Source organism: Copidosoma floridanum, unplaced genomic scaffold, assembly GCF_036245765.1.
Source record: "Copidosoma floridanum isolate Cflo_tuat_1 unplaced genomic scaffold, Cflo_Japanese_pri ptg000040l, whole genome shotgun sequence".
Classification (NCBI taxonomy): domain Eukaryota; kingdom Metazoa; phylum Arthropoda; class Insecta; order Hymenoptera; family Encyrtidae; genus Copidosoma; species Copidosoma floridanum.
In genome coordinates, this window is record NW_028321917.1 from 1,488,418 (window position 1) to 1,500,509 (window position 12,092).

Genomic DNA, 12,092 nt, shown 5'->3' on the forward strand with positions numbered 1-12,092 from the left:
TAGTAAGCAAAAATGCACATAATGGGGGGGGGGGGGTATGGCTCAGTCAGAGAAAAATGAGAACGTGGTATGAAACAAACGCAATGACCAGTTAAAGAAAGTTGCACCCCTACATAAGTGGCTGGAATATTAAAAAGACAAAGTACGAAAGGAAACTTGTTAATGCGCACAACCTAGTATTACCGTGTCAAAAATATTAAAAATACCGTCGGATCTACCCGGGAACTGTTTGTTTCACAGCTGTATATGGTAATACAAACTCAATATCCCAACTAATTAGTTATGGATAATTGTGCGCAACTCTAATTTATTACAAAAATGCAGAGAGCTGGAAAAAACAAAAAATATTTTTAAGTCACCAACAATGTACGAGAACAGTGATTGTACTTTTCTGTTCTCGCAAGAATTCAGGGAAAGTATTTGTGTTGTGATGTGTCGTGTCTTGCTTACTTTGCAGTCAGCAGCAAGACACGGCACATTTAAAATTATTCTAAGCGGATAGGAGAGATAGCTGGCAATCAGTATACATACATGAGCGAGATTAACTTTTAAGCATTTATTTGCATTTATTAATAACTCAAAACTTATCATTTCTATACAGTGTACACTCTGTCCAACTATCCGACTTGCCCTGATTCCATACGACCTTAGCCCTGCAGGTGCAGGTCCAGCAGTTGCTGCTCGGCTCAATGCTTGTCTACGGTAGGAACTTTCTTGTCGCCCTGCCGATTCGTGCTCCCTGATACTGTAGGTACCTGCCTCTGTATGCGTCGGTGCGCACACACACCCGCCGCGGCACACAGTCAAGGGCTGGCAGTACTGCCTATAGTAGGGATAAGTGAAGGGATAGGTCGGTACAAGGGCCGTGGGTGGGGTAGTGTTGGTGTGCATAGTGCCGCCTCTCCTTTTGTCTGTTACTACGACATACTTTCCTACCTTGACGTCGGTTTTCCACGTCACAAACCCCCCCTTCACAAACCTTGGCTTCACCCTGATTTTTCCGCTAGTCCTAAGGGGTGAGCAATTGTTGACGCTAAATACCCTATGAGAACGGGTGTGTGAATTGGTGTGGAGTATCGGTTTGCGTATTAGTATCGCAGATTGTCTACTTCTTTAGGATTCGGCAGGAAATACTGGTCGGCCTACATTGGCGGCTTTATCAGTGTAATAAGCGGTGTATTGTTGCGGTGTTTTGTGCGGTGTCAGTCTAAAGCACTAGTTATTACCACTTTCCCACTGTCGGATAGTTTTATACGCAGGTGCACTCGTTTGCGCTTATAATAAACTTAAAAGTAACATACGATGCCTGGTATCGAGGGATGTCGTATTATCGGACACAAAAATAAAAAATTGACTGTGGCAATAAATTAAAAGTTGCACAACTTGAACAAAAAGACTCTTTTTTTTTTTAGAAATAGCAAATTACGTAAATAAGTAAATTTTTAATTTTACGAAACGACAAAAAAAATAACTTCGTCCTTTTTGATTGGTCAGAGCCGTAAGGGCTCTTCCCTACTCCTCCCATAAATGCCATAGTGCTATTCGTACTTTACAATTTTACTTACCTGCCCTTCGGTACCTCCCCGTGCCCAATCTCAGCCAACACCTTGGCTGGTAACAAGACGAAGGAAACCATCAAGCTGCAGTAAGAAATTAGGAAATAGACGGGATGGCTGGAAACAGTAAAGTGTTTTATTGACGTGTATGGAAAAAAACGTATGCCGCCGTTCCCTCCGTAATTAGAATAAGCATATAGATCTGCCTGATGCGCTAGTTGATTATCTGCTCGTTTTTAGTTAGTCATTTGTTTTTTTACTTTTTCCTTTGTGTGGGTAAGTAAATTGTCAAGCCTTTATCTTCAGGTCAAAGGACTGCATTTACTACAAAATATTATACAATATCGAGAATGAAAGAAAAAATACATAATAATAGAAAATGACAGAAGTTCGTAGAAATAATAAAAAATAAATCCTTCATTTGGGATTGGTGGATTGGCCACTGACCGAGGTTTCTCCGCCAGGGTGCTGGTGATCTCCAAGAGCTGGTCTATCATCTCGGGGTTTAGTTGGCCCACCGGCTCCGGATCGGGACGTATCTGGCGTGCCGTGTTTCTTGTGGGGGCCTGAATCGGAATCAGTGGTGGCAAGTTATACCCTGGGGGGGGAACCACATCCGCCTCCCTCACTGGTGCCGGTGGCTCACTGATCTCCCTTGGTGTGGGTGGCCCCTCGGCCCCGAGACCTCGTAACTGGCCGTCGGCTTGAGTCGGTACCCTGGGTTGTGGTCTCCTCTTCGCTGGTGGCCTTGATTGGATGGCTAATCGTGCTTGGTGGGTGACCACGCCTGGTCGTCTCCGCTCCTCTTTGCTTGGCTCGCAATACAGGTCGTCGAGCCGGGAATCCCGTCCTCGCCTCGACGCATCTGCCCAGGCCTTGCACCCGGTTGGTTGGCGCCGGATTCTTTGCCCTCTCATGATTGGTATCGGTAGGGATATAGCTCACTTTATATTCATTGTCAGCCAACTGGCATGGGGGGGTGTACCGCTTGAGGTCATTAATATGAGTTTTTACTAATTTTCCTGTCGCGTTGTCCCTCACTTCCACTACTTCGTCCGAGAGCAATTGAGTTACTATACAGGGACCTCCAAATTTGGGCGCGAGTTTCGCGGCAAATCCTTGGGTCCCGAGGATAGTACGTGATTTCTTTGCATCACACTGTCTCCCAACATAAATGATTCTGCCCTTCGCTCCCGATTGTAATATTTTGCCTGCTTCTCTCGCGCTGATTCGAGGTGCTTCACTACCCAATCCCTAATCATGTCTAGGTGGCTAATCCTATCTGCCCACAATGTTGTATCCGTTAGATCTAACGACGCTTCTGGCGTGTCATGGTTCGGAAGTGCTATTGGTGGTGAATTCCGACGGAAGTTTAGGAACGCTGGAGTCAATTTTGTGGATGCTTGCTCCATCGTATTTATTGCGAATGCGAACTCCTGCAAGTGTGCATCCCACAACCGGTGATCCTTATCTAGAAACGAGTTTATCATCGAGTTTAAAGTGCGAATCACGCGCTCTGCTGGATTAGCTTGGGCGTGATATGGTGGAAAGGTCGAGTGTTCGACGCCATTGATTTCGCACATTTCCTTTAGTTTCCTGTTGACAAACTCCGTACCGTTGTCAGTTAAGATGTATTTTGGCTTTCCCCATCGGTTTCATAATAGTTCCTCTACCACTTTTCGGATGCTTTTACTATCTGCTTTTCGGAGTGCTCTTAACTCGACATACTTAATAAATAGGTCTCGAATAATCAGTAGGTATTTGTGTCCATTTTTCCATCTATGGTTGTTCAGTAATTCGTTCCCCCATGAAACCGGCAGGAGCTTTCTGTAGGACTTTTCGTTGTTGGCAATCTTGACATTCCCGGAAATATTGGACTATATCTTGGAAATACCCGGGCCAATAGTAATAATCGGCGAAGCGAGCATAAGTTTTCTCCACACCTAGATGACCTGCGTGGGGAGCATCGTGGGCATCGTGTAGTGTCTGGACGCGGTGTTCCTTTGGTAGGACGATTTTCCATTCATTGAGGTCCTCCATCGTTGAGCTAACGATAGGGTTTGATTTGTGGAAGAAAATGGCTCTGTTCTCATGTTTCTAATTTGCAAATTTCCGTGGAACCGTCTGCACCCCCTTGACTCGCTTCAAGAACCATTCATCGCGTACTTGCTCGATATCGGGCGTAATTATTGCGACTGAATTTTCTTGGGCACGGGATAGGGCATCTGGAACTTGATGTAGTTTTCCTTTCCTGTGGACAAACTCCAAGTCGTATGCCTGCAATGCAGTGTTCCACCAAGCCAATCCTCCTACTGGGTCCTTCAATCTATTGAGCCATAACAGGCTGCTGTGGTCAGTAATTACTGTTACCCGTTCCCCCTGCAAATATCCCTTTAATCGATCTACAGTCCACAACACAGCCAAACACTCCTTCTCAGTCACGGTGTAATTACGCTCCGGCTTGCTTAGTGTGCGACTGACATAACATATCGGGTGTTCTTCACCTTCAAGGGTTTGGGTTAACACTGTGGCCACAGCATAGTCACTGGCGTCTGTTTGTAGGACGAACGGTTGCGTAAAGTCAGGCCTCGATAGGACCGGGGCTTCGGTCAGGGCTTGCTTGAGGCTCTCAAAGGCTGACTGCTGCTCCTCAGTACATTGCCATTTCATGTCTTTGGACATTAGCTTCGTTAGGGGCGATTTCTTTTTGGTGAGATCGGGGATAAACCTGGAATACCATCCAATCATTCTTATGAATCTCTTAAGTTGTTTAAAGGTTGGTGGGTGCGGGGTTTTCTAAGATTGGCTGGACTTTGTCAACATCTGCCCTAAGTCTTTTCCCGTCCACCACGTACCTAAGGTACTTAACTTTTCCACATCCGAATTCTGATTTTTCGCGGTTAATCACGAGGTTTGTCTCCTTAAGTGCCCTCAAAACAGTCTTCAACCACTTAAGGTGATCTTTGAACGTTTTAGTGACAATTATTATATCGTCCATGTACGTGTAAACGTAGGGTTCCCACTACGGTTTAATAATCTGATCCATGATGGTCTGGAATGTTGCTGGGGCGTTGGTCAGTCCGTAGGGCATGCGCACATTTTGATACAACCCTCTACCAGGTACAGCAAAGGCTGTGTATTCCTTGCTGTTTTCATCTAAAAGGATTTGATGATAGGCCTCACTAAGGTCGATTTTTTATATGTACCTGGCTCGGCGCAGTTTGTCCAACAAATCGTCCATGAGTCGCATGGGATAAGCGTTTTTTCGCGTAATTTCGTTCAATTTTCAGTAATCTATACAAAATCGAAATTTCCCGTTGGCTTTTGGTGCTAGAAGTGGGCAGCTACACCACGCGCTTTTGGATTCCTCGATGATTTTCTCGTGCAACAGCCGATCTATCTCATGGTATGCAATCTGTAGGACTTTAGGCGCGTAATGTCGGGGACGTTGTTTAATTGGAGGGTGGCCTTGGATGTCTATGCTATGTTTGGCTACGGTGGTAATGCCAAGCTTTTCCGGGCGAGGAACGATCAGTTTATCGAGGATTTTTACTAACTCTTGTTCTTCGGAAGAAGTCATCGTAATCAATCTTCCCGTAGCAGCGACCACTGTTGGGCATTCCTGATCGCTCTTCTTGCCCTTGAACGTATGCCATGGACTTGTAGGAGTACACCATACATCCTTATCGTAATCTACGATAACTTGGAACCTTTTCAGGAAATCTATCCCAAAAATGGCTTCGTACTCCAACTCGTTCACTAATCCCAATGTCAGTGTCTTGGTCGTTTGTCCAAACATCTATGGTTCCTTAAACTGGCAGTATCTTTCCGTTAGCAACAGAAATCGTAGCACGGCAGGGTTGGAAATTTTTCAGCCACCTAGTTATTCCTTTTCCTAAATATCAATCTACCGCACCGCTATCCACGAGTGCCTGTGTTGTAATACCTGCGACATCAAGTAGTAAATAGTGACGTGGGTTTTTGGCCAACGCCAAAACCTTTATCACTTTTCCAGTTCCATGTGTCCCCCACCCAAGTCCTCGACCCGTGGTGGATACTACGTTTTCGGTGGACGGTAGAAAACTCGGCTCCGGCCGCTCCTTCCGTCCGTTGCTTCGGTAATGGGTGTTTCTTTTTCCTTCATCAGCACCTAGGCCCTTACTGTGCACATGGTCGGTTATGAAACTGATTTTTTCCATCACTCCGGTTGTCCAGCGTATTAAGGCGGTGGTAGTACCTATCCAATAATTTCAAAAGTTTAACAGAGCTACTTGTAACAAATTTCCCAGCCAACATACTTGCCGCCTACTACATATTTGTGCCACGCCTAGAGTACTTGCTAGCCATGTTAAATATGTCAGTATTGCAAGTTTTATTGCTGAACCAATTTTAAAAAGTTCTTGTCGTTCGCTGTTTTCCTTGTTGCTTATTACTGTAGTTACTAGTATGTATGGAGTCTCGGCTTGCTCCGGTGAGGTGGCACCGACTCCTATTGCCCCCCTCTTCTGGCGTTTCCCGGCCTCTCCGTATTACATTTAGGGCACTTATAACGCTTGTCCCCTACCTTGCCACATTTGGTATAATATTCCCGGTAGGGGCAATCATTACGCCAGTGTCCAACATTTCGGCAAATAATACATGAAAGGTCTTTATTTTCTGTAGCTGCATTTTCACCCGTATTTTTCGTGTTATAGACGGCTGATTTTTTTTCTTTAGAGGCTGATGCTTGTGCGTTTTGGCGCCTTTTTGCTAGAATCATATCTTTTAACGGAGCTAGCATTTCTTCAAGCTGCTGTTGCACAGTTTTATGCTGCTTTGCCGTTTTATCCTCTTCGACTACTGTAGTGGCCGTTGTGGTGGTTTACGCTTTTACCAGCTGCAGTTCTGCGCTATCACCAGCGCTAGGGGTAGATTCCACTGCAGCAACTCTCTACGACGTAGATTGTTTTCGGGAAACAAATGATGTTGCCAAAAACAAACAGTTCTCTGGTGGTGGAGGTCGCCGATATTCTCTGTCTTGCTGTTGGGTTAATTCCATATTCTTGCCTAACAGCAGACAGTCATTAAAGCTGCCTATTTGCGCTCTGGGGATCCTCCCGCGATAGTATGGGTGAAGGTTCATGTTCGCTAGATTAATTTGTTCGTAGAGCGGCAAGGGTGGGTAAATCTTATCCATTAGGGTTCGCAGATTTGACAGATATCTGGCAATATTTTCATGCGGTTCCTGTGTGCGTTTTTCAGCTTCTTTGTGTACCCTACCCTGCAAGTCGTATATTCCATACTGCAACTGAAAAGCAGTGATAAATCTCCCTATCGTGCGCCAGTGGTATTTTTCTCGCCGGAACCACTTATTGGTTTCCGCGTCAAACACTGCTGGTAACACTCTTAACAAATCTTCTAACGATAAGTTGTATGTTGTCACGTATTCCCACAACCGCGTCAAAAAATCTTCCGGGTCATCTTTAGCGCGTCCACGAAATTCTACATTCCAGCGAGCCAAAAGGTCTAGCGTATATCTTTCGCACCTAATTTTTGATTCGCGTTGGTGTGTTGACATTTGTGCGTTTGTTCCTGGCGACCCCTGTGGTCCATGTATAGCATTTATATGGAAACCCCTCTCCCCCCTTTGTATGAAATCGCTACTCAAGGCTGAACGGTAAGTATTTTGGGTTCCTGGGTTGGAATGTTGTTCGTTCGCAGGGAAGTTACGCGTGTTGTGGCTTTGTATTTCCACCCGCGGTGGGCTGATGCTATCTGTTGTTGGTAGTTGTATACTCGCGTGATGTCTAAGCTAGTGCAGAGGTACGTTCTGTTGCGGTGGAATGCCAGGATTATACGAATGGATAGTTAAGTGCGCTTGGAGTATATTCGAACTGTAATGGGGTATGTTAGGCATTTGGGACGCCCCCGCGGGATTATGACCGCCTCTTCCCTGTACATGGCGAAGTGTGCCACGGTATCCCCGTTGTGTGTTATACCCGTACATACCAGTTGTTGGGGCTTCCCGATGGTCATTTGTAGGATTTTCGTTTGACCATGTTACCCGACGTCTGCTCGCATCACTATTTACCATGTTCGCGGCTCCGAAATCTCCTGGGTGGCCGTTGTTACCGAGTTCCAAAGTCGCCTCGTCACCCCGTCCTACTTCTGCCCCTGTATTTTCTCTAGGAGCCCCGCTTGCCCCCATCGTGGGTGCCTAGTTAGCCCCAGAGTTAAGTAACAGATTTGCCGCCAACACGTTGGACGGTCTATTCGTGAGATTTCGAATTGCATCTTCTTTAGGCCATTCGTATGAGCTTCTGTAGAATTGCGATTCCTCGTATGTGTGCATCAACCTTTGCTACTTCTACATCAATCTACTGCTTTTGCGTTATCGAGACCATGACGCACTTGCTCGCTTACAACTTCACAAAATTGCCGAGGTGCGGCTGTCGAGGTGTTGGCGTGATCACCATCGGCCACGCTAGTGTTCGTCGTCGATGATTCGTTAGGTACGAATCTGGTTTCGCGGCGTTTCGGCCTTTCCGCTGTGTCCAAAAGCTCCATGGCCGAATTATTTCGATCTATTTGCGTAATTTCGTCTATGTCTTTGTTCCATGTATTAACTGTTGGTCCTATGTATTTTCTATTTAAAAAACGCTGCAACCGATCCCTAGCTTCTATTACGGTCCCATTACTTCTCAATCCTAATAATATTAAATATTGAAATATTTCCCCGTCCGTAAACTGTTAATAATATCTGCGATTACTCTTGTTATCGTCTCATGGCTTGATGCCTGCAGTTCGTCCCCCCCGGTCACGCTTGCACTAAAGGAAAATTCCAAGTCCTCTAGTGAAACCGTCATGTTTCTGTGTACGTTGTACTAGAGGTTACCCAAAATAAAGCCGGACGATAGAGAGTATACTGTACGTTTATAGCACTTTGTTTATACTGTAAGGTTACTGTAGGGCTCTATTCTAACAAGTTTTTCAAAATACCGTATTTTCGTACTAGTAATCTGCTATACGAATGCAAACACTGTATTTATCCTACTATCGAACTTTTACTTCGTGTCTTAGAAACTATACCCTATACACCATTTACATTGTATTATGACTATTAATACCGTACAAGGTCACGCCTCAAAATAAAAGGAAGATACTTTATTATTATTTTATTGCGCGCAAGCAAGGGCAAAATGGTAGTGCAAAAACGAATGACCAACAGACAATAAAATTTTCAAACACAATAGATACTTACATATTACACACTCTGTGCATCACAATTGCATATTTATTATTGTATATTATAAACACAGCTTGCCATTAGAATTTATGTAGCGATACAGCAGGCGATCATATCCCCTATATATACATGTAAAATAATCACAGAGGCCAGGCAGTGCACGTAAGCTAACCTACCTGCCTAGGCATACGGCGCGCACACAAAATGGCCGCTTAAAGCACTGCGCCGAGCAATTGCCTGTACAATTAGGTGAGCGCCATGTGATGTGTCGTGCCTTGCTCACCTTGCAGTCAGCAGCAAGACACGGCACATATAAAATTATTCTTTATTATGACTTACTATAGGGCTAAGTGGATAGGAGAGATAGCTGGCAATCAGTATACATACATGGGCGAGATTAACATTTATTAATAACTCAAAACTTATTATTTCTATACAATGTACACTCTGCCCGACTATCCGACTTGTCCTGACTCTATACAACCTTAGCCCTGCAGGTGCAGGTCTGGCAGTTGCTGCTCGGCACAATGCTTGTCTGGTAGGGATGGGATAAATAGGAAATAGGCCTACCGTTATTTTGCTACAGCAGGGGTATCTCTGTAGCACTATCCTCGGGCACCGGGAGGTCCGACGAGCAGAGGTTGGCACTCGAACCCAGTAGTTCTTGACAACGTCTGTGTAAAGGTCGTTGTGGCAGTCTGGGTATCCAACAGGTAGCCGTTGTTGTGCGCCTCTGATGGCCGCTCGGTATAGCACACAGTCGTATCTAGCGAACACACCCGTAGAACTATATAATGCTGCGAAGCCCTCGGATAATACGTCTCGGCGGGAAACAGACGAGACGAAGAGTGCCTTTCTTGTCGCCCTGCCGATTCGTGCTCCCTGATACTGTAGGTACCTGCCTCTGTATGCGTCGGTGCGCACATACACCCGCCGTGGCACATAGTCAAGGGCTGGCAGTGCTGCCTATAGTAGGAATAAGTAAAGGGATAGGTCGGTACAAGGGCCGTGGGTGGGGTAGTGTTGGTGTGCATAGTGCCTCCTCTCCTCTTGTCTGTTACTACGACATACCTTCCTACCGTGACGTCGGTTTCCCACGTCACAGTGTACAGTTTGCAATGAGTAATGAACATTACATTTACACTTATTAAATTGCTATGGCAAAAGGTTAATTTGTCCATTTACATTTAGAAGGTGTAAGTGGAAATGCACATTATACGCCTCTTAGACAAGGTTCTGGCGTGATAAATACAGAACGTGAGTCGAAGTAGGAACCCCAAAAAGAGACCACAGCAGTAGTGAGAGAAGTAAGAAGTTTAAGCACGGGTCGGAGCTAACCGAAAGAGTCGACAGAGGCAACCAGGGAAAAGAGGACGAAGGTCATCAAGAAAAGCAGCAAGACACTCCTGAACGATCAGTGGAAACAAGTAGGCATACTGAAAAACAGGGAGAGAACAGACAGCAAAAGAGCGATGACGACAGCAATACAAGTACATCAGAGGAAGAAAGAGAGTAAGCTAACAAGTTGAATGACGTGCTATGCAAAACAAGAAGCGGAAAGAAAGCCTGTACAGTCATACACTAACCATCGTGGAAAAATATAGAGTGTGCAGAACATGCCCACCAACGGCAACGCCACCATAGGCACTAAAAGAGGGGGAAGATCTACCCCTATTACAAAAACTCAACAGGATCGAGGGCCACACATTTAAGTACTTAGACAATCTAGCGTTTATGACGATAACAAAGGTAGTACCCAATACAGAGGTCATAGATGCGCTGCACGAGAGGGGATACATTAATCCAACATGCATGAATAACGAAGAAAGAAGCGTAGGAGAAACTAAAATAATGAATGCAAGGAGAATAAAAATCATGCACATGTATGTGAAGCGACATTTTGAAGAATCGGTGCCTAAATTAAACATTAAAAAATGTATTAAGGCTCTTAAAGAGGTAGAGTAGCAAACAAAATAAAAACGATTGGAAGTGTTAGGGATCTAGCGATTCTCAATCTAACCATATTGGGATACTTTGTCGATACCTTTGAGGAAATATTCGAAGATATTAGACTAGCAGCAGTACTGTACACGAACACTCTGGTAATCTCACTAGCAGATCAAAGATTCAAAATCATTAGAGAATACCATGAAATGGCAATAGGCGGACATAGAGGAATGAATAAAACAGAACAGAATCGCCAAAGACTACTATTGGAGAAACATGCGCCCAGATGTAAGACAAGTCATCCTGGGATGTACATCATGCTAAACGAAAAAACTCGTCCGAATTAAAATAAAACAAGCAATGCTCATCACCGACACACCGAGTAGACCGATCGAAAACATCTCTATAGATTTCTACGAGCCCATCAGTAAACCCTCAGCAAATTGGTATACACATATTTTATCTATACAAGACTGGCTCACTAAATTTATAGTTCTCGCACCTGTGAAGAGAGCAATAGCCGAAGAAACGGTAAGAGCGATAACAGATAAGTTTATAGCGTACTTTGGGCTGCCGGAACATGTATTATCGGATCGAGGCACATACTTCATGAATAAGAGCATGAACGAACTTGCAAGGCTGTTTAAAATAGACAAAATGGGCAGCACAGCGTTTCACCCGAAAAGAAACGGCGCCATCGAAAGAATGCACCATACTCTTGAGGAATATATCAAGGTATATGTAGAACAAAATGATCACTGGGACGAACATTTACCAATGTGCATGCACTCATACAATAGCACGGACCATCAAAGTACGGGATACTCACCGTACGAATTAGCTTTCGGACAAAAAGCTAGAATAAAGAATCAGACTGCCACCTAAGGACCAAACTTCGGATGAATATTTTAATGAGTTAGTTGAGACCCTGACAGAAATGAGAACTATCGTAGCAATGAACCAAGTTCAGGCTAAATACCGATCAAAGTATTACTATGACCGCCAACTGAATACAAGATATTTCTTAGAGGGAGAAATGGCTTATGTGCTGAAGGAGCCATCAAAGGGCAAATATAACTCGCAATACGAGGGCCCATATGAAATAACAGGCATTGATTATATCAACAAAAATGTAAAACTACAGAGAGGTGACAAAAAAAGAGTATCCCACGTAGACAAAATCAAAAAAGCATGTATGGTAAAGGCACCGCCGGAGAATGCAAACGGGGTAAGGAACACGAAGGAACCTCCTTAAACATCTGATTTTACGTAAAATTTTTTCGTGGCCCCCGGACGCAGCGCAAAAAAATGACAGAAGACAGGGATTAATTAGATGAACGATAAACATTTTTTTGTGGCCCCCG

General features: G+C 44.6%; 1 protein-coding gene across 2 annotated transcripts in view; it reads left to right on the plus strand.

The window, feature by feature from the left end:
* Window positions 1-12,092, plus strand: part of eIF2D (eukaryotic translation initiation factor 2D) — a 256,632-nt gene that overhangs the window by 190,641 nt on the left and 53,899 nt on the right. The gene's annotated exons all lie outside the window — the stretch shown is intronic.